The following is a 21,216-nucleotide window of genomic DNA, read 5'->3' on the forward strand; positions in this document are numbered from 1 at the left end:
TCATTGCTGTGGAGGCTGAAACAGTCATAATATCTAATAATTAGTACACCCCAAGGGAAATGCAAACTTAAAGGAAATGGGACAGTCAAACTCATATTGAAGTTTTTATATATATCTTTCCTGTGATATAAAAAAAATATTTCTTTGAGATACAGGAAGATGTTTTCCACTTTACATTGATCTGAATTCTTAAATTTTGTTTTATTAATTTGAGTTTAATAAGTCTGATTTTTACTGTTTTTTGAACTGTGTTACAACTAGACTTTTACTGTTTTTTGAACTGTGTTATAACTACTTTTAATTTAAATCTTGAAACAATTCCTTAATTTTAATTATAGAATTGGGAATTATTTTATATTTTAGAAAATTTATTCTTGATAAATTTTGAATTTTAAGAATATTTATCCTAAATTCAAGATTATTAGAATAATAAATTTATTTGGCACTCTAAATAAGAACTTTAGAGCAACAAAGAAATCAATGAAGCACCAGGAAACAAATTCACAGCAGTTGTAAGGTGATCCTGGTTATTATTCATTATGACTTGCTTGGCCAGAGCAGCCAGCGAAGAATTCAGTGTTTCATGGTACATGAAAACAAAATGTACATTTTATTTCATGTTTCAGTGACAATCATTGTAAGGTTATGTTGGTATTGTAAATTATTACACAAGTGCAAGTAACTTACTAAAATGCTATCAGCATCTTATGTAAACCTTTATTTCATATAGGTAATTACAACTGTTACTTTCCAAAGGAATAGCCCTGTTCCAGCAGTTGGCTACAGTAGTGCTGTATACTAATTTTGTATATAATTCTCTGTATATTTAATTCTCCATGCCATTACTGTCTTCTGCACAGCACCAGAAGAAGAGAAGAGAATATAATGGAGTTCTGAATTTCATTTGATGTTCATATGCATTTTGATAAATTGTGTGCATTTTTTTTTTCTTCCCTCTAATGGGTTAGGTAAGTTTATTCTTCCCCAAAGAACAAGTTTGTGTATAGTTTATTGGGGTAATTGTCTAGTTAAAGAGTGAAATAATATTTTGAAACTTTGTACTTAAAGCTAAATTTACATTTACAAATCCTTAATAATTAGCATCATGGAGATACTTTTCATAAGATATGTGTATGCATGCACAAATATCTTACAAAATTTACAAATATCTTAACACTTTTACTATTGGATTTTCTGGTGACCTTTTTGACCCAGAATCAAACTATAGAATTGAGTCAATCTGGATTGGGGAGAGCAGAGATATTTTTGGGCTTTCTTCTTACTGTGGCAGCTGAATTAGTCAACTACTGGCAAAGGTTGCTTGGCAAAAAATTTGGTTTTTCTTCTGTCAAATCGGAAGAAAATTGTTCTAAATTTAGGCGAGTTCCCCCTCCAAATAGATTAAAAACCCCATGATGTACATGTGTATCATGATGCAGTTTTCAAGCATTGAACAAATATTTTCATTTTGACTATTCAAACAAATAATTCTGTTGGCTTTATTAATGGAAGTAGCATAGTAAGAAGTATTTCAGATTCATCTTATCTGTCATTATTATATAGTTAGTTAACTTGCAAATTTCACTGCCTAATGTTAGTGGAAAAAACATTTCATATATACAGGCATACCTCGAATAACGAATAGGATGCGTTCCACGAAATTACTTCGTTAAGCGAAACTTCGTTTTCAGAGGTAAAAATACTATGGCCAGAATAGGGATACGTTCCTACGTAAAGAAAATGAAAAGCTTTTTTTTCGAACAAAGAAAAGTTTTATTAAATAAACAGTCAACTTACATACAAAGTGAAATCATATTTTAAAATATGAGTCTAAAGTTGATTGTTTATGCTCTTTTTCTCTTTCATTTAACAATTGCCTATACGGAGTTATTGCATTTAACACTGATTTAACAATAACACTTCTTCCTAAATCAGGATCATTTTCACTAAAAAAATTTAAAATGTTTTCAATGTCATTTAAGCACCTTTTCAAATCTTTGGTTGTTAACACTTTTTCGGCAGGAACTTCTTTAACTTCGTCTTCATTATCTTTGTCTTCGTTGCACTGAAAAACCATCTTTCCACTGAAAAACCATCATCTTCTGCATTCAATAAATTTCTAACATCCTCTTCATCGACATTTTCGAAACCTATTGATTGAGCCATCTGGATAACTTCATTTCTAATTTCTTGGATGTTATTTTCTTCTTCTAGTACAACTTCTGGCCATATTTTGCGCCAAACTCCATTTAAGCATTTCTTATTGACTTCTTTCCAAGAACTATCAATGTTTTCAATTGCGTTTTTAATGGTGTAGTTTTTCCAAAAAGTTTTAACTGTCATTTCCTCTTTATCCTCTAGTTCAGTTAAAATGCTTAATGTTTGACGCAGATAATAAGCTTTAAATGATGCTATTACTCCCTGATCCAATGGTTGAATCAGGGAAGTTGTGTTTGCTGGAAGAAACACAACTTTGACAGGAATGCATGTGTCCAACGTGTTAAGATCAGTAGGATGTCCCGGAGCATTGTCTAACAACAAAAGAGCTTTTTCTTCAAAGTTATTTTTTTTTTTTTTTTTGACAATACCGTTTTACTTCAGGACAAAAGTGGTTAACAAACCAATCAGTAAATAACTCCTTGTAACCCACACTTTTCTATTTGCTTTCCATATTACAGGTAAATTCATTTTTATGTTACCTTTTAACGCCCTCGGATTTTCTGAATGGTAAACTAATAACAATTTTAATTTATAATCACCAGAGGCATTTGATCCAAAGAGTAACGTTAAACGGTCTTTGGCTGCTTTGAACCCAGCAGCTGATTTTTCTTCAATAGAAATGAAGCTTTTTGTTGGTAGCCGTTTCCAGAACAAACCGCTTTGGTCAACATTGAACACCAAATTTGGAAAATTTTCATGTTCAATTATTTCCTTTAGTTTTTCTGGAAACTTATTTGCAGCTTCTCCTGTTAATTTTACACTATGAATCCTGGCCCGTTTTTTAAATTTCTTGAACCAACCACGAGAAGCCCCAAAGGTTTCAGTAATTTCTTCAGTTTGTTTAGATTTCAGGGGATTAAACTGGAATTTTTTTATGTTAAATGGGGCTTGAAATTGCCGACTTCGTTATATCGAAGCTTCGTTATCAGAGGTAACGTTAACCAAGGTATGCCTGTATATATATATAAACTGTCAGTAGCACTTTGAAGTAATATTGAATATCAAACCTGTAGTTTGTACGTAACTTAAATTTATGAACTGCCTAGAGATTAGGATTTAAGCTTCTCATAAATGTTTAATTGAAATACTCTTCAGAACTTAGCTTGTTTTATTGTTACTCTGTTCTCCCCTCTGCTTTCAACCAAATTGTGTTATAGCTAGGGGTACTAATGTTTAGCTGTGCATTAATAGATGGAAACTTTCAATATCGTTTGCATTTACTGGATTAAATCTGCCATGTTATAAACTGCTCATTGCTTATCTGTATATTCCCATTAATAGTAATACTTTCTTTATCTTGGAGTGAATGTTACAAAAATCTGACTATGCAGTTCTTGAGGCAGTTAGTGAAATCAAAACTGGTTATGATTTGAATTATTTCCTTAGCTGTGATATTAAACAGTAAAAGGGAAATAAGACATTTCCAGGTTTTATGTTAAAATGAAGTTGGTCCATAAAGTTGAATAAAAGAAAAATAATGCATAAGAAAGGATATTTTGGATTCCAATTGTAAATGCAGTTATGTGCCTTTTTTTAACAGAAGTATTTTGAATAAATATATAATTTATTTTGATATGATGGAGGTTTGTCTTTTTATATTTTAATAGTCTGACTAAGTCAGTTTGGATGTATTTAGTCTTATTATGGGAAAAATAATGGAACCAACTTCATTATTCTCATCCATTCTATTACTTGATATAAAATTGCAGTAGTTGATGTCAAAATCATTTGCTATATTTATTACATTAGTTTTTATTAGTATTTTAGTGTGAAATACAACATAAACTGGTATGCATTAGATTGAAATCTAATTATTGGAGGAATTTAAACTAAAAGGGGAGGTATATAATCTGTGATTGTATAGCATAGCTATTTAGCTTATAGTGAGCTAAGAACTCATTTCAAACAGAATATTAAATATATCTGTACATAGCTCTATGATGTAGATTTTAATAACTTGTTTAAAAGTAACAAAACTGCCTTAAGTAGTCCTAGCATGGGATACTAAAATTCAACTGTTTACTGCCAAAAAATGACTATGCATATGGAGAACATGGAATAAAATGCTAATGTGATGGGCTTGAGCACCAAGCACTTATGTTATGTGCTACTTTTCACTGTGAAATGGAATGTAATTTATTTTTAATCTTGATTTAGCTAATGTGTTGTTTTTTTGTACAAAAAAAAAAAAACAACACATTAGCTAAAAAAAAAAAAACACAATGTATATATGAATATATACTAATTGAAGATAGCAGAACATGTCTGTATGTGGTATTTTTATAGCATATGGACTGGAATCTATTCTAACATTAACTTTTGTGTAGTCTTCAGACATTTTGTAGCCTTTTTATGTTAAAATAAAGAACAAGCATAGTGCAATTGTCTGGAAATAGTTATAGCCTACGCAGATAAAAATTAAGTATCACTGACTAAACATTTCAAATCATTTTGTACTGAATACTAGTGTTAGATTTTAATTATAATCCTCCACATACAGTGTGAATTGACTTAAGTTGAATTAATTCTGTTTGGTCTGATTACCAATATTTTTCCCTTCCTCTACCTGACCTGTGAATCCAATAACAAAGAGAAAATTATGTGATACGTCTAAATAATAATTTTTTTTTTTTTTTTTTTTTATATCATGAAAATCTTCTATGATGAATTGAAGTTTTAGGGCTATATTAGACAGGCGCTTTAAACACCAACGTCAGCTGGAGTTGTAAATGCCTCCAAAACAGCAAACTACATGTAGCTTTTATAATGTCAGATTGCTTCAAAGTGGAGGGGACATTTCTAATGTTGCATTGGATACTACCAGCGACTCACTTTTTCTAGTCTCAGTTTGGAGATGGATGTTGTTGTTCAAGTTGGATGTACTGTGCATTTACACCGATGAGCCAAAACATTATGACCACCTACCTAATATGATGTTGGTCCTCCACATGCAGCCAAAACAGCTCATACGCAGTGAGGCATGGATGCTACAAGATTTCTAAATGTGTCTGTTGGTATCTGGTACCAACACGTAACCAGCAGATGCTCAATGGGATTGATGTCTGGGGAATTTGGAAGCCAGGGCAATATCTGGAACTCTTTCTCATGTTCCGTGAACCAGTCTTGAACAATCTGGGCAGTGCAGCATGGCACATTATCCTGCTGAAAGACTGCACCGCTAGAAGGAAAGACCATTGCCACGAAAGGGTGTACCCAATGATGTTTAGGTAGGTGGTAGATGTCAGAGTGCCTGGCACATGGATGACTGGACCCAGGGTATCCTAGCAGAACATCGCCCAAAGCACATCACTGGCTTCTTTTCGTCCCACGGTTCATCCAGGCGCATCACTTCCCCAGGTAAATGATGCACCCATACCTGGCCGTCCACTTGCTTGCATGCCCATTGCAGGCTCTTTCGCCAGTGAACCGTGGTTAGCATGGGCACTCAGAGCGGTCTATGGTAATGCAGCCCCATTTTCAGCAAGGTTTGATGTACTGTGTTGTAACACATTACTCCCATCACCAGCTTTCCAATTACTGGCGAGTTGCACCAGTCTCCCTTCTGTTGCCACGTACCATCTGGGAGAGCTTTCATTCACCTCGAGCATCAATGAGCAGTGGTCATCCAACACCTTGCTGGCGGTTCATGGGTTTCCCTTCCTAAGACCACTTTTGGTAGGTACTAACCGTAGCTGTCCGCGAGTGCCCCACCAGCTGTGCTGTTTCGGATATGTTCTGACCCAGTCGTCTGGCCATTACAATTTGACGATCAAACTCGCTTAAGTCTGCTGCCTTTCCTAACTGAAGAACAAGAGTAATGCCGGTTAACGGAGCTCAGTATCAGGTGCTTTTTATACAGTGTCCAGACCCATGCATGCACCGTAGTTCACCTGCAATTGCTTCGATTTGCATAACGACTCGCTGGTCATAATGTTTTGGTTCATCGGTGTATGTATATAGTTAATTGCAAGTAGGAGAAAACAGCAGTGGTGGATTCATCCAGCAAATTCAAATAGGTTTAAAACAGGACGGTTTTATATTATGTTTGAAACACATAGGAAGTTTCCCCGAGAAGAATTTTATTTTACAGAATGTTGGTATTTTGATGAGCTAATGTTAATTTGCGAAAAAATCACAAAATTTGATACTGTGATGTGGAAATCAATACAAACTACTCTTTCACTGCAATAGACGCTATTGCAGTGAAATTGGTGCTTATGGACACGATGGTGATTCCAACATTTTTAAAAATTTTGGAAGAAGATTGCTAATGAAACAACTTAATTTGCCATTAAACAGAGCTCTCCCTAGTACAAATTAGCCAGCAGTGCCATTTGTTTTTTTGTAAGAGACAAAGCATTTGAGCTGACTGAAAATGACCATATATGACCATACTCGTCAAAAAAATTAGAGCAGAGCAAAGAATTTTCAATTATAGATTAACTGGAGCAAGGCAACTTGTAGAATGCACATTTGGAATACTGAGCAATAATAAGTTGCACATTTTTCGCTCTAGCATATTACTGAATCCCCATTCTGCTATCGACATAATAAAAAATTGTTGCATATTGCATAATTTTGTGAGAAGAAAGGGTGGATTATGTTTTTGAAGACACATTAACTTGTGAGATGGAAGAGGAAATGGAGGGTGCCTTTTCATGGCAAAATACTAGAATATAATTACAATAAAATTTATCCCTTTTTTTTTTTTTAAATAAATATTAATATTTAGTAGTAAATTAAAATTCTGAAAAGTAATAACTAAGAAAAAATAAGAAATAGACAATCAAATGATTTTTTAAATTATTTAATACTTTCCCTCACATAATAAATTTCATTAAAACCTTTGTTTTAATGAAATTTATTATCCCAGTCCTCTGGGATAATCCTTTAATGCAATTTTGTTCAAGGCAGGCCTCCTTTCCACCTCACAAATAAATTTCTTAAGTGTCAAACATTGTCTTCTCCAAATAATGAACAAACAAATGACATAGCTTGATGTAGATTTTAATAACTTGTTTAAAAGTAACAAAGCTACCTTAAATAATCCTAGCATGGGGGTACTAAAATTCAACTGTTTACTGTCAAAAAATGACTATGCATATAGAGAGCATGGAATAAAATGCTAATGTGATGGACTTTAGCACCAAGCACTTATATAAGTCAATTGAAGGCCAACCACTCCATGCATGGGGAGAATTTCTGCTCAGGCAATATAAACACCAAGTTGCTGGATGCCTCAGACTGTGTCAGCAGGCGTTGAATGCCAGCTAATGTCGTCCAATGCAGCATTGGAAGCTCTCATCTAGTCTGCATGCCTTTTCCCTCTGCTTCCTGTAAAACTGGGCATTTCCAACTCTGCACTTTAAGCACCTGTCTAGTATAGTCCTTAAACTGAATGGAACACAATTCCCTAATCTGGAGGAAAGTATTACTTTTACTAAGACTAAATATTTGTTTAAAAAACTATCAGTACTGAGTATTTGAAAAATACTTGTTTAACAAAATTATCCATCCTGCAGTATTCTGTGACAGCATGGAAGGAAAGGTTTTTTTTTTTATTTTAACAGGGAAAGATGGAGAAATTTTTAACCTTTCATTTTTCAAATACACATCAGTATGCAGTATATTTTTATAGCATACAGCCTAGCATCTGCTCTCTTCAATTAACTTGTATATGTTCAAGACTTAAAGCCCTTCATTAAAAAACAGGACTTGTGTAATAGTCTGAAAAGATTGTCATATGTTCATGTAAAAATGAAGTATTTCCTGTATTTTTAAATATAAAGTTTGGTGAATGTTGTGAACATTTAATTTTATTCAATAATAAATGTTTACATTGTTAATTTCTTTGATATAATCTTCTGAAACCACACATTTGTTCAATCACACCTGCAACTGATTAAAACGTTTTTGGAAGTCTTTTGTGAATGCTTTTAGGCAGTCTGGTGTGTTTGATTGGACTTCTTGAAACTGTTTTCCTTTCCTTGTCCTGTTTTAATTTTGTGAATAACCAAAAGTTGCATGGTACCAAATTAGATGAATAAAGTGGATGTAGCATGGATGGGAATGTTTTTGTTAGTCAAAAATTGTCAGCCAGCAAGTGGCACGTGACACTTCACTCTCAAGACATGTGGAAAATGAGAAAAATAAGTGTTCACTCAAAGCATCTTTCCACTAGACTGGCATATAACCATTTTAAAACTTGGTGTGCATGTGCTCAAAGACATTGCAAGCCCCATCCACAATCTTTTAGCTGCTGCTATTATGTGTTCACAAATTATAACATCATTTAGCAAACTTTTTGATCAAAGCTTTGTATAATGTAACTTTAAAACAAAGCATTATAATCAGTACTTCTAACTGCAATTGTAGAGAACACTTTGAGCCATGATCTAAAAATTTTTTGTAGCTTTCTAATCTTGTAATTATATTTAAAACTTTATCATTATACATTTTGTGTGGTGGTAGGCATGATTGTGAAACAAAGAATAAGTGTAAACCTACTTGTTCTGTAACAATCAAGAGTATGCTCAGGTATGATTTCCCTTAATGACAAAACCTACTGATACAGAAGATTGCAGATGTACTCAAACATGTTCTGCTCATAGTTGCTTAACTAAGCTAATTTTGGTAATTATACACTTGCTCCTTTGTGCAGTCCCAAAGGTGAAATCTATCAGGAGTTTTTTGTTGAGCCAGATTTAGCATTGTCCATATTTTTTATTGTTTAATTCCACCACTTCCCATTGCAGTGACTACTATACCATCAGTAATGCACAATGTTCTTTTATCTGTGATCAATATTCAAGGTGTTTTTGCCGCTTGTTCTGTATTTCATAGTTGTACTTACTGCCATTCACAATATAAAGTACATAGAAACTGTAACTTGAATTACCATGTAATATCCATGTTAATGACTTAGAAAGTATCTGAATTTAGCTTCTGACCATTTCCTCAGCATAGACAATTTCTCGGCTGCCAGAAATTCAAAATCTTAACCTTCAAACGGAATCCGATTCCTTCCCCTTTTCTCAGCAAAATTTGAATAATTCTTTCTTCAGACCCTAAAGAATGTTTTTCAACCCAGCCTCCTCTTGCAGTGCATGTCTTCTGTTGTAAAACTAATGCACTGAACACAGCAACATTAGAGAAAAATTTTTGTGTTTACTAAGCAACTTGTACACCTGAAACAATATTATACATGCTGTGTTGCTAGCTCAGTGTGAAGCTGAAAACGAATTCCTAGTTTATATTAGTAACTTGGAATGAGTTGTGGGCACGTTTCTTTCAACTTGAAAGAAACGTGCCTATACCATCTACAGGTAAGGTGATGCAAATGATATTTTATGGCAAAAATGGGGTTATTTTGGAGAATTACATGAAAGGGGGGGGGGGATTATTGTTGTGTGTTTTTTTTTTTGGTACCTACACCAAGCCCAAATTGTAAAGAACTGACCTCAGTTTTTTACCAGGATTTGTTTTTAAGTAGCCTTGACTTCATTCCAAGTGACTGTCACCTTTTTGGACCATTTGAGGTGCAGGGAGGGGGAATAGTAGTACTTCCACTCCAATAATGAAGTCCAAAAAGTGGTATATGAATGATTCAGCAAGCAACAAAAATACTTCTGGCAGCTTACAGAGATTAGCTTTGTGATGGAAGATGTGCATTACAAGGAGAACCATCTTGAAAAAGATTTCAAGAACTTAAACTTGCTTTTTTCATTTGGTCCACTTTTGTATTATCTGATTTGCCTCCTAGTATTAGCCATATGGTGCAAGGAAGCATAAGGCTTTTGTTTCACAGGCCAAAAAATTGGAAATGAAGCAGTTCAGCAATTTTTTTAAAAATTGCTCCTGCTTTACGATCTGTTCTTAATATTTAGATTTTTAAAAACTAGAAAGGGATTTAGGGCCGAAAACCTCAGACAACAGGAAATTTACTAAGTGAACAAGTTAATGCAAAGCATTTAATTCATAGTAAATCACCAAAATAGGTAATGTAGTATTTTTTTTGTTACATCTCATATTGTGAACACCTTCACAATGAGTTGCCCTGATATTGCACTACCTCAAATAAGCAACACTTCACCAGTAGAGAAGAAGACTTATGTTACTTATTGTTGATGTTTCAAAACTTGTTACCCTGGTGATACACCAACCACCTATCTATCCACCGATAAGAGGCCAACAAGCTTCAAAATGGTGCCATCTGGGTGGTAGTGCCCACTGAGAATAAGTAACATTAGTCTTCTCTACTGAAGTGTTGCTTATTCAAGGTAGTGCAATATCAGAGCAACTCATTGTGAATGTATTCACAATGAGATGTAAAAATGTTATTTTGCCTACTACAAACTAAAATGATGCTTTGCACTAACTTGGTTTATGTTGTGAATTCATTGGATTATAGCAAAGCTCTCTTCAAGCTAAGTATTTCTTAAACTTATGAAAGGAACTTGTATGTTTTGCTATTTGGTAAAACAAGTTTTAAATGTTAACCTCTTAATTTGTGCAATCTTATGTGTTCTGTGTAAATGCTCATATTTACACAAGATGGATACTTACCATTCACTTTGTATGATCTGTTTTTACAGTTACAATTAGTTACATATTTAATCTTCTCAACAAAGTGTGTAAAATGTTTCTTTGTAAACAACGTTTTATAATCACTTTAATTGAACTTAAAGAATATACTAACTAAATAAATTTGTTAAATTCATTAAATTCTATATTTGAATTCAAATGAACTATGTATAATTAAGTTTTTAAGCTGTGAAATAATTTTATGCTCTTTCATGAATATTGTTTAAGATTGTCAATATTAGTAATAATATTACTGAAGGATCATTATGTGCCAGTCTGTAGATATGATAGTCAAATGGAAAATTAAAGATGTTTATTGCTCTTGAGTGTTTTCTGTTATTGATCACTTTTTCTATTAAGTGATGTATAACTATTTCTGTTATACATCACTTAAACACCTAATGAATTCAGCAATTTGTATGCTCTGAGAACTTTATCATAAATGTAGATAACATTATAAAAATTTGATTTTTTTTCTTATTCATAACTTTGATGTGTACAGTTTTGGATTGGTTTTGCTCTACAGTCACATAGTTGGAAGGAATCATATTTTGACTTATTGTAATGCTGTAAATTATAATGTTCTTGTAAAGCAGGTCAAATAGAAAATTTTGCTGCGCATATGAAGCATATTTTGGAATGCCTATGGGGAGATGTGGTCAATGTTAAAAGGCTAGCTATGTGTTAGTTGAAAGTTTGCCTTTTGGAATTACTTGAATTTTCAGAGAGCAGGCATTTTGATGCATAAAATGGCTACAATTCCCAGCACACCTTCCTTAGAAAGTACTATAGAGGTGGAAGATTCATTGATAAATAAAATGTCTTCCTCCAAGATTGCAATTTCAATGATGTATGGTCAAGCAAATCTACATTTTCCTAATCAACAAGAATTAAATGATTTAATCAAGGATCTGGATCTCACCAATCTAGTATAGAGTTCTTGACATCTCATCTAAATAAGTGCAATTTACTGGATCTTAGTTGATTCTTTGTGCAAATATTCCAGGTAATTAATCTCTGTGATGGAAGTATAGAATGAGATGTTTCCATCGAGACACTTAAGAAATAATGTTAAGGAAGGTAGACTATAATTAGTGGCTACATCTGATGCATGATTTGAGGTCACAAATGAAAAGATGATAATTTGACAAAAGTTATTTTATATTTGCTAGAAATTGTGCTAAAATAACTTGATTTGAGATGATTTACAATGGCAACTTTATTAGATACCTAACATTGAGTACTTACTCCTTAGAAAAGCCTGATTTGTTATGAGATGTATGCAACAAGCTGTTGAAAACATGCCACAGGGACTGCAGTAGGTTCAATTTACTCATGTTTCTGTAACCAATTCTGTCTTATGGCATGGAATATTCACTTGCAGATGGATATATTGTAACTATAAAAGGCTGCCTGGTCAGAAACAGTTTTCAGAACTGTGGCATCCAAATATTGCTCCATTTGTATCAAAGGGAGCCCAATATGCACTATGAGAACATTACATCACCAGCCTGCATTGTTAATAGCTGGCAGGATGGGTCCAAGGAGTTGTTATTTTTGCCATATTTGGGACCTCCCATCAAATGTGGAAAAAGGAACCATCATTCATCAGGCTAGGCATTTTTTCCTTCTGGTTTTTTTTTTTAATTCTCTGGTTGTTCCTGAGCTTACTATAACTATACTTTATTGTATAGTCATTGGCTACAATACCCCAATTGTGACCACAAATGAGTTGTGCATTCTGAAATTACCACTGCTGTATTGGATTATCCCAGGGTTCCCAACCTGTGGGTTGCAAAGTGTTTTCTGGGGGGTTGCTGTGGTTATTTTTAGTTGCAATTATTTTTATAGGAAATTTCACCACACTTTCAATATGGCAATGCTGTAATAGTCTACTAGTGGTTGTATCACTGATTTTTAATAAATGAAAGGAAGTGACTTAAGGTCCACTGCAGTGGATACTTAAAAAATATTAAAAGCCCGCTGTGTTCATACATATTAAACATTTTATATTTCAGTAAACCCCTGCTATTTGCAGTCGCTGATTTAATATAAAATGAAACGTAAAAAAAAAAATGAGAATTTTAAAGTGCCGTGAACATTTTCTGCCATAAAAAAAAAAAAAAAAATATTGGCGTGGCTAAAATTCTTTCCTGGTCAAAACAGCACTTGGTGGGGGGAAAGAGGGGTGACAAAAGCGCAAGTGTGGATGTTTCTCACTAATCCTTGTTCAGTATATGCTTGTCATGGAAGGTTTCGTCGCTTGCTTTTAATTGACATGCTTACAAAAGGGATAAATCTGCCGTTTTGCAGGGTAAAAGACTTTCGAGTGTGTTAACGGAAGAAAGTGACTTTATTGTGGACAAGTTCTTTCTAACCTGTACAAAAAATATGGCTACAAATAACAGGAAATGTGAAAGAACGAAGGTGGTGACATTAGCGAATAAAATTTGCATTATTAGACAAAATTTCTAATGGTGAAAGTGTCTCCTCAGTGGCAACACATAAAATTAATCAGTCAATGGTACAATCAATCAAAAACTCAAGGAAAAATACACCATAGTGTCTGTGAAAACACGCTAATTGCTTCAAAAATTTGCTCTGTAACTTATGTTATATTAGAAAAAATGGAAAAGGCTTTAAATCTGTGGATAGAAGACCAAACTCAAAATAAAATTCCATTAAGTTCACTCATCATTCGTGAAAAGGCAAAACTACTTTATCAACACTTTAGCGAAACTGGTGATAGCACTGGTGGGATAAGTTTTTTAGCTAGCAAAGGCGCTGGTTTGAAAGATTTGTTTGAAATTTCTATTAAATATTACATTTAATATTAAATTTTTTTGTTATTTTCATTTCGATGCCATATGCATTTCACTATGTACATAGTCATATGATGAAGGTACATATAATACTTACATAGACAAAATTTTAGACTAGTTTTTCTTATATATTTCATAACTTGTAGGTGGTAGATGACTATCATCAACTGGTGAAATACCACCACTTTGCTTATTGGAGGCTTGAAGTGGTGAAACCCATGTTTAGTCTCTAGAGCAAAGTTTCCAGCACCCCTCCCCCCATACTTCTCCTTCAACCCATGCACGGTACTAAGTACTATAGGTTTTGATACCTTTTGTGTTTGGGGTTTTCATAAAAAAACTTTGGAACGAAACCCCTTTATTACTATGGGAGCCATAACTCAGTATTCATGGCATTTCTACTTAAAATACAGTAAACCCCCCAGCGGGGGTTTACTGTATTTTAATTATTTGCTATGCCTTTAATATTTTTATTGAAATTTCTGCTGCGGCAAACCTTGATTCACTCCCTAAAAATAAAATGTACAAATGCAGTTATCATTAGAATAAAATTGTTACAAATAGTAAACTGAAAAAAAAATATTCATTTTTAATCGGTGTCTCGATGTGTGAATAACAGACTGTCGAATAAAGACGAGTTGCTCTCTTAAAGCAGTTGAAGATCTCCCCGTATGTTTTGCTGATGCTGCCATGTTTGCAATGATGTAATTCAATAATGTCCTCGATGGGCCATCTAATGCAAACTTAGTTCGCCAATAGTCAACCACCTTTAGTTGGTGGCATGACAGAAACCAGCTACTCACTGTTGAGTGTAGGTTAGCTACTGCTTGCACTTTATAAAATCTAAAGAGCATTAGTCCATGCTAAATCTGTACCCATGGAGAAAAAAACGTAAATATTCAGAAGACTCTAAAATTTGGCTTTACCACCTTGATCAACAATGGCATAGAGAAGCCACAATGAGTTTTGTGCAATGTCATTCTCAGTGCTGAATCTACAAAACCTTCAAAACTGAAACGTTACTTTGGGGCAAAGCATTCAGAACATACTAAAAAGGATTTGGAGTTCTTTCGATGCCATGAAACTGGTCAGAGACTTGATCCTACAGGAAGTTTTCAGCAATAGAGCATGGCAGCAGTCCAAGCATCATATGGAGCAGCATTGGAAATTGCCAAACAAAAAAACCTTACACGATTGGAGAAACGGTCTTCAAACCCTGCAAGAAGAAGATAATTCGACAAATATCTCCGTCCAATAACACTATTCAGAGGTGTATTTCAGATATGTCAGTAGATGTGAAAAAGCAGATTTTGAATGAAATCAGTTTCATTTCTCCATTGTTTTCTTTTCAATTGAACCAATGGATGTAAGTTCATGTTCTCAGTTGCTTGTCTTCATGAAATAGATTCATTTAGATGACATCAAAGAGTTCCTGTTTTGTAATACACTTGAAACTACTACAAAATGTGAAGATATGCAGGAGCGGATTAAGGTCGGTTGAGGCCCCGGGCGCAGAAGAAAATATTGGGCCCCTTAAAAAAAAAGAGACGGGGAAAATAAAAATTCATGTCAACCATTTTTTTAAATAAATAAAAAATATTATGTACTATTAATGTTTTATTTCCAATAAAATTTGAATATAATATAATATAATTAATAATAGCATAATAATAATCACAAAGTTTTGAACTAATATGTTCAACTAATTTGTTGGGTTTTTGCGTGGGCCCTTCAGAAGTCGTGGCCCAGGGCGCGCGCCCGGTGCGCCCGCCGTTAAATCCGCCTCTGAAGATATGGAGAAAATAAATACCTTTTTTGGAACTGGAGGACTACAGTGGAAAAACATCTGTGGGGTTTATACAGATGGAGCACCAGCTATGCTAGAGTCAAAGTCAGGCTTTCAGACAAGTGAAAGAACTTGCTCCCCAAGCAAAGGGCATTCACTGCATGATTCACCAATATGTTCTTGCCAGTAAGACTCTTCCAGCTCTGCAAGAGGTACTTGATTCTCTGATCAAAATTGTGAATTACATCAAGAACCCTGTAAAGACACAAATTTTGATCACGAGGTTCTTTTCTACACTGCAGTACGCTTGTTGAAAGGAAGTGTCTGAGTTGAAAGATGAAATCAAGTTGTTCCTGGAAGTGCAAGGGAAACATGACCTTGTGGCTTACTTTAATGAAGCTTGGAAGAAAAGAGTTGCTTACTTAGCAGACATTTTAGACCAGCTAAATAAGCTGAACCTGAAACTTCAGGGAAAGGAAAAACACATTATCCAATTTCAAGACAAGCTACAGGCATTTGTATCCAAGCTCCAAAACTGGCGTAAGAAAGTAAATCTTGGGAACATTGCCATGTTTGAAAAACTGCAGTGTGGTAGAGGAATCTGAAGGGGTTTTTTTTTTATGAAAACCTCAAACACGAGAGGTACTAGAACCTATAGTACTTAGTACTGTGCTTGGGTTGGAGGTTGAGAAGATGAAAGCAAATATTTGTTGACCATTAGACTTGAACTTCTGTCGACTCATTTTCAGGAAATACATATGAAGGAAGGTTGCTCCAGAAAACGGCAGTTGAATGAATAAACGAGGAAGATGAAAAGTTGGTTCTGTGAGTATGAAGAACAGTAAGTGGATGCACGTGTTCGGACTGTTCTGAGAGAGCGGGAATTATAGAAGCCAATTCAGAAGAACAGTGCCCATGAAAGTATCTGTAGGAAACGCATGCAGCAGAAACAGTATGTCCATAAGACAGCGAGTGGAGAGACTGTTAGAGAGTAGTAGTAGTAGTAGTAGTGGCACTTGATGCAAGAAAGCAAGTGTAGGAGCTTATGCAGCATCAGCCAAAAAAAAAAAAAAAAAAAAAAAATCACACCATACCCTCCAATTGCCTGTCCAGTTCCTCCTTAAATTTATTTAACCTATCAACTTCCACAACGACAGATGGAAGTTTGTTCCAGCAATTAACCACCCGCTGGCTAAAGGCAAATTTCCGCACATCTATTCTACATCTATCCTTTCTTAATTTGAACTTATGTCCCCGTAGGTTCGTATTCTGAACAAGTGGGAGGATCCCATCAGAATTCAGCGTGCTCAACCCATTCAAGGCCTTATAGACCTCAATCAGATCACCGCGCAGGTGCCTAGTCTCCAGCCACTGCAATTTGCAGAACTTAAGCCTCTCTTGGTAAGAGGATCCCTTCATTCCCCTCACCAATCGTGTTGCTCTTCTCTGTACACGCTCAAGCAAATCTACATCCTTCCTAAAATGAGGCCTCCAGACCTGTACGCAGTACTCAAGGCGTGGCCTGACCATTGCCTTATACAGAGGGACAATCACCTCCTTTTCCCTGCTAGCAAAATTCCTATATATCATTGACAAAACCCCATGACCTGCCCTAGCAGCCTGTCTATATTGCTCAGAAAACTTCATATCTGATTGCACAATTACTCCCAGGTGTTTTTCATTTTCTACCACCTTAAGTGTAGTACCACACAGTTGGTACGTTTCTCTGGGGTTACTTCTACCCATATGCAGTACTTTGCATTTGTCAAGGTTAAACTTCAGTTGCCACTTCTTAGCCCATCTGCCCAAATTATCTAGATCCTGTTGCAGTAGCACACTGCCATTACTGTCATTAACAACCCTGCCAACCTTCGTGTCATCTGCAAACTTCGACATTAAGCCTGATATACCTTCATCAATATCATTGATAAATATACAAAACAACAGTGGACCCAACACCGAACCCTGTGGGACTCCACTAATAACATTAGTCCACGAAGAGCAGCACCCATTGATTACCACCCTCTGTCTTCTCCCACTTAACCATCCTTTTATCCATTGTAGCAACTTACCCTTAATACCATTCTGCTCCAATTTGTACAGTAGTCTTCCATGCGCAACAGTGTCAAAAGCTTTCCTGAAATCCAAGTATATGATATCAAAATTATTTTTTGCATCCAGTTCCTTTGTGACCACATCATAATAACCAATCAAATTTGTCAGACAAGACTTTCCCTTAACAAACCCATGCTGTGTCTGAATTATTGCTGCAGTCTTGTCTAGATGATCCTGCACTGCATCTTTAACCAGTGACTCCATTATTTTACCCGGAACAGAAGTTAAACTAACTGGTCTGTAATTATTCGTGTCACCCTTCGAACCTCCTTTGTGAATTGGGGATACATTTGCACATCTCCAGTCCGTGGGAACCTCCCCTGAATCCAAGGATGCTCTCATAATTATGGCTAAGGGTTTGCTTAGTTGCTTTGCCGCCTCCTTTAATATAACTGGATAGATCCCATCCGCCCCAGGTGCCTTTCTTATGTTTAACTTCAACAATTTCTCCTCCACTTTGCTCTCAGTTATTACAAAATCATTAAGCACACTGCTACAATTTGATAACCTTCTTCCATTTTCAAACTGTAATGATTCCTCACGTGTGAATGTAGATGCAAAATACTCATTCAGTTTGTTTGCTATCTGAGCAGGATCATCAACAGTCGAACCATCGATGTCAAGTGGACCAATCATATTTAGCCCCTTCCTTTTAGAGTTTATATAAGTAAAGAAATCCTTGCTGTTTTTCTTAGCATCTTTTGCCAAAGATTTCTCGTAATCCGCCTTTGCCTGCCGAACCTCCTTTGTGACCTGATTACATACTAGCTTATATCTGCTACAGGCTTCTGCGTCGCCTGATAATTTATATGCATCCCATGCATTTTTCTTCTCTGTCACGAGTCTCATTAGTTCATTTGATAACCATTTAGGCCTAAACCTTGAACAATATTTCTTCATCGGTATGAAAAGTCTAGTAGCTTCCACGATTAATTCCTTGAATGCTTCCCACTTAGAATTTACTGTTTGTAACATCGTCAGTCGATCCCACTGTACAGAATTTAAAAACTGTCTGAGACCACTGTACTCCCCTTTACGGAAGCAAAAACCCTTTCCTTTACCCCTGACGGTAGTTACCTCTTTGAGTAAATCCCACTTCAGCACACTGTGATCACTGCCTCCTAGTGGTTCCTTTATCTGCAAATTCTTAATACACGAATGATCACTGCTGATAACCAGATCAAGAGTATTACTTTCTCTGGTTGCCTCTCGAACATGCTGCTGCAGAAAACAATCATCCAATAAATCCACAAAAGTCTGACTAGTGTCATTAATTAACCTAACTGCCCTCTTCTGAATGGAATCTAGAAGCCTGAGGTTTTGGAGACACTGCCCCAGATGTGGGAACAATATTCCATGGTAGGGTGGAGTTGCAATTTGTACAGAGTGAGAAGTTGTTTGGAAGAAAAGTAACTCTGAGAGCAAAAGTGAAAACAAAGTTTTTAGATGCAGAGGAAGCAATATTTGTAATGTGCTTGTGCCAAGAAAGATTAGAAGTCAGGGTAATCCTCAAAAGAGATTTTGCCTAAAAATCAGAGTGTCACCAAAGATAAGCATAGAGCAGAAGAATCCTATTTGCGATAAATAAAACAGAACTGAGTTTTAGAAGGATTGAAATCAACTAAGTTGTCTTTGCCCCACTGGAGAATTACCTGAAGATCGGCATTTAAGGAATTGATTGCGGATATTCGAGAAGTTGAAGCTGATTGAACAGGACAAGGTTTTGTCAAAATGGAGAGTGGAATGCAATGAGCTATCATCAGCAAAACTGAATAGGATTTCCAGTCAATGGAGGGTCATTAATGTACAAGAGGAAAAGAGGAGGAAAGAACTGAACCTTGGGAGACACTAGCACTAGTGGAGAAGTTAGAAGACAGAGAGCCATCTACCATCACTCTCAGTGAGCAATCAGAGAGAAAACTGGATAACCAATTACAAAAAAACATTTCGCAAACCATAAGATGGAAGCTTGTTTAGAAGACCTTCATGCCAAATACGATCGAAAGCCTTTGAGATGCAATTGCTTGTGTTTCACCAAACTTTTCCATTGAATTTGTCTATAAATGGGTAACTAGATAGTATGAATCAGAGCTGTACTACTCAATATGTTCTACGTTGATAATAATATTAGAAAAATAATAAGGAGTATACCTCAATATAGTAACGTAGAACACTTCCGTATGATACCCTCCAGAAATTAAAACGGAAAAAAATCGACAACTTACCGGTACATTAGAGTCAAATATAAATAATTAAATAATCAATTTAACACAATTCAAATCAAATTAACGCAATAAAAGAATCTAAAGAAAATATTCAAAACGATTTTCCTTCCAGAAGCTGACAACGCTTTTAGACCATATGTCGTGCTCGCAGGAATGAAAATAACCGAATCGGGTTAAACCTGATACTTAAATAGAGATTATTTGTCTTCGCGCATGCGCATAAAGGTCCATGCATCGGAGATCAAAATGGCCACCGAACATTAACGGAATTCTCGTGTCATTTAATTTCAACGGTTTCTGCAATTAAGTCGCGTATAATTACATTGAACGTTAAGTATTTTGGCCTCGTTAAATGAAGTATTTTTTCGTTAAGAAAGGCTAATTCTGACGCTGCTGAACGAGAAGCACGAACTGAGGCTTCATGTTGATTTACACGAATATTAAGAGAATGGGATCGAACCTTGATAAGACGAGGCGTAATCACTGCAAGAAATGTATACCAGATCATTAATTTGTGTTGCGAACGCTGAAAGAACCGAGCGATTGTTCAGTATATTCCTGAACAATTCCTGTGTAACTTCTGTATTGGCCTAGCTACAATTTTAAATTGTAGCTAGGCCAATGTAGCTAGTATGGAATCCGTCAGTGTTAATCCACTGGTGATATTCTGGCTTATGTTACACATTTATTAGTAAAATAATAAGAGGAGTATACCTCGATATAGTACGTAGAACACTTCCGTATGATACCCTCCAGAAATTAAAACGGAAAAAACGAAAAAATCGACAACTTACCGGTACATTAGAGTAAAATATAAATAATTAAATAATCAATTTAACACAATTCAAATCAAATTAACGCAATAAAAGAATCTAAAGAAAATATTCAAAACGATTTTCCTTCCAGAAGCTGACAACGCTTTTAGACCATATGTCGTGCTCACAGGAATGAAAATAACCGAATCGGGTTAAACCTGATACTTAAATAGAGATTATTTGTCTTCGCGCATGCGCGTAAAGGTCCATGCATCGGAGATCAAAATGGCCACCGAACATTAACGGAATTCTCGTGTCATTTAATTTCAACGGTTTCTCAATTATAATTACATTGAACGTTAAGTATTTTGGCCTCGTTAAATAAAGTATTTTTTCGTTAAGAAAGGCTAATTCTGACGCTGCTGAACGAGAAGCACGAACTGAGGCTTCATGTTGATTTACACGAATATTAAGAGAATGGGGTCGAACCTTGATTAGACGAGTCGCAATCACTGCAAGAAATGTATACCAGATCATTAATTTGTGTTGCGAGCGATTGTTCAGTACAGTGTAACTTCTGTATTGGCCTAGCTACAATTTTAAATTGCGCCTCCGTAGCCAGGTGGGAAGGAGCAGCTGTGCGTAGCACACGCGTCTTGATTAGATTGGGGTTCGAGCCCGTTACCACCAAATACGGAGGATGAGGAAAG

The sequence above is a fragment of the Mastigoproctus giganteus genome, chromosome 3, assembly GCF_048544385.1.
Source record: "Mastigoproctus giganteus isolate SK-2022 chromosome 3, ASM4854438v1, whole genome shotgun sequence".
NCBI classification, from domain to species: Eukaryota; Metazoa; Arthropoda; class Arachnida; order Uropygi; family Thelyphonidae; genus Mastigoproctus; species Mastigoproctus giganteus.